Consider the following 3,561-nt stretch of genomic DNA (forward strand, 5'->3'; position numbering starts at 1 on the left):
ACTACTTCAAATACAACAACAACAACAACAACAACTACTACTACTACTACTACTCCTACTACTACTACTACTACTGTTGCTGCTACTACTACTACTACTACTACTACTGTTGTTGCTACTATTACTACTACTACTACTACTACTACTACTACTGTTGTTGCTACTACTACTACTACTACTACTACTACTACTACTGTTGTTGCTACTACTACTACTACTAATAATAATACTACTACTACTGTTGCTGCTACTACTACTACATTGTTATTACGGGCCTCCATCTATTAGAGTTGCGTTGTGAGCGGTATATTCTCTCATATCCTTTCACAAAGCAATTCATTGGCCGCACCCCGCCAATGACTGTGGCCGACAACCATCTTTATTTAATATTACAAACTTTACTAAACATTTTTTTTTTAAGCTAACAGAGCTTGTGGTTGATACGACTATCAACCACTGTCGCCTCAAAGTCCAGGTCAGCAATGCGGGTGGTTTTGGGTGCAGGTGACCTGGTTCCTCTCAGGCAGACCAAGGCTGACCTCAGGAGGGAGAAGGACAGCCTGCATCTCATCCAGGCGACCACACTGCTTCTTGGCTGTTGTTTCTTATCCGCCAGTGTTTCGGCGAGTCTTGCGTAGAAGCTCTGCGCCCTTGGTCCCATCCCTCCTGCCGTCGTGAATACTACCGGGGTGAAGGGGCCTTGGTCCACATTCTGTATTCTTTCTTCATATGCTCTGTTCTTCTCTTGTTCGTTTCTTCTGTGGGCTGCATCAAGGGTCAGGTCTCTGTGGCAATGGGCCATGGGATCAAAGATCCTTATGTCAAAATATGCCCTTTGTCCACGAGTCCAAAACCCTCTGGCGCTAACATCCACTCGTGCTTCGTTCGAAACATTAGCGGTGCGTCTGGCGAGGTGTTCGCCTTGCAGAGGGAGCAGCATGGGTTCCACAGTCACGCCGTGGCAGACTTCTTTCAGCATCTGAGCTGTTACGTCTCTTACTTCATCATGTCTCATGCAGACGAAACCTCCTCTCTTGCATGTCATGGCATGATTTTGGTTGAAGGGTGAGCCACAGTTACACATGTTTGGGAGTTCATTTACTGACCAGCCATACCTGAGGGCAAGTGCATCAGTAAATTCTTTTTTGTTTAAGTTGAAGCCTTTTGCCCTGATGGGTAGTGTGGTTAGCCAGTTTGAAGAGCCCACTTCCTGTGCAATATCTGTCCTCCTCCTTGTGTCTTCTGGGAGTTCTCTCATTAGGTCACTCAGAGTGTCTCTCTGTTTTCCTTCTCTGTTTATGGAGATTTCATTCCTTAGTGATCTAATATCTTGAGGGTTGTCTTCTCCCCTTTCATTTTGATTGGTAATATATCCGGTCAAGGAGGCTGTGATTCGGATTGAGTTCCCAAATTCAGACTCAGCCAGATTTTGCGGGTTGGTGATGCCGAGCCCACCCATTCTTGGCGGCAACTCCAGCAATCTTCTCTCCTGGTCACTGGGACATCTCCCATTTGCTATCGCCGGTATGAAGGTGTTTCTGATAGCATCTTCCAGAGGTTTTAGTAACGGAGCAACATCAGGAACTGTCCTCATGTCATGAGGTAGTTCCATCTATGCTTGACACCGTACGTAAATGCTGCGTAGGCTGCCTGCGGTTCTGTTTTGGCGATTTCGCTCAGCCTCTGCAGTTCGGACTCCCAGCGCTTTACAGCTGCTTTCACATATTCGGTTCTGTATTCAGCTGTTCCAGTGGCTGCCCCGAGATGTCTTTCTCCAGTCACTGACAGTTTCACGTTACTGCCCTGGAATGGTGTTTTGGCCCGATCGTATGCCTCTGGTTTTACAATCACCACAGACTTCGTGGCGTTGGGACGGTACCCTATTTTAGGGCCGTGTTCATTGACGAGGTCCCACCATTTCCTGAGGTCTGCAGACTTTCCTACCCCGGTGAGGTCATCCGCATACGCCACCTGTTTGACGTTGGTGTTTTCATGGCGGATGATGTCCTGCAGCTTCATCATTCCCAGGGCAAACATTGCCATGGCCACTGGGTCCCCCTGGGTGGTACCCTCTGAGGATTGTATGGCCACCGGGTCTCCAAGTCGTTGGTCATTATGACTGCTGATGAACAGTCTGGCAGGTTCCTTGCATGTATTTTCAATATATTGGGCGAATATAGGGCACTTGATTTTGATGTTGTGCAGTGTTGTTTCCCTATTGTTGTTGAACGCATTTGTAGCGTTCACCATCAGCACCGCCTCGCATTCTGGGTCTTCGAACATTTTCCTGACGGCGTGAATGGCAGCTTCACACCCAGCCTGCTGACCCGCACACACTTGGAGGTTTCCCACCGCCTTCCTCACGTCGTCCTTCACCACCTCCATGACAGCTTTGCCTATGATCCTCCTGAGCACCTCCCCCATCCCGATGGGGCGACGGCCTGGTTTTTTATCCAGCGGGATGAGCCGGCATGTTATCAAAGGCTCGAGGTGTTGGCAATTCTCTGACGCCAATTTTCTTGCTAGGGCGGCTATTGCGTCGCGAAGATCCACAGCTGGATTACCAAAGATGTTCTTACTGAGGAGGTGTTTCCACCCCTTGGCATCCAAGCCTGATGGTCCAGCCGCTCCCTGCGTGTGAAGGGCGTGCTTCCAGATCACGTCACCGCTGATACTACTACTGCTGCTGCTGCTGCTGCTAATACTTTTATCGCTACTACTACTACTACTACTTCTACTACTACTACTACTACTGCTACTACTACTACTACTACTGCTACTACTACTACTTCAAATACAACAACACCTGCAACTCCTCCTCCTCCTCCTCCTACTACTACTACTGCTACTACTACTGCTACTACTACTACTACTACTGCTTCAAATACAACAACACCTGCAACTCCTTCTCCTCCTCCTCCTCCTCCTCCTCCTCCTCCTCCTACTACTACTACTACTACTACTACTACTACTACTACTACTACTACTACTACTACCACTACTACTACTACTACTACTACTACTACTACTACTACTTTTTTTTACGATACAGAACGCCCATCCTCAAGGAAACTGATTTGGTGAGAGAAGGGATGTGATATTTCCAGTTAAGATTTTGAGTTAAGGATAGACCGAGGATGTTTAGTGAAGAAGAAGGTGACAGCTGAGTGTTGTCGAAGAATAGGGGATAAGTGTTTGGAAGATTGTATCGAGTTGATAGGTGGAGAAACTGAGTTTTTGAGGCGTTGAAGGACACCAGGTTCCTTCTGCCCTAATCGGAAATAATAGCAAGGTCAGAGGTTAAGCGTTCTGTAGACTCCAGTCTGGAGTCTTGTAATTCCTGTTGAGAGGGTTTTCTGTTAAAAGAAGTTGAAAAATGCAAAACAGAGTCATCGGCATATGAGTGGATAGGACATTTTGTTGTAGAAAGAAGATCATTGATGAATATCAGAAAGAGAGTGGGAGACAGAACAGAGCCCTGCGGAACACCACTGTTGATAGGTTTAGGGAAAGAACGGTGACGTCTACCACAGCAGAGATAGTACGGCCGGAAAGGAAAAT

This window comes from Eriocheir sinensis, chromosome 50, assembly GCF_024679095.1.
Source record: "Eriocheir sinensis breed Jianghai 21 chromosome 50, ASM2467909v1, whole genome shotgun sequence".
Classification (NCBI taxonomy): domain Eukaryota; kingdom Metazoa; phylum Arthropoda; class Malacostraca; order Decapoda; family Varunidae; genus Eriocheir; species Eriocheir sinensis.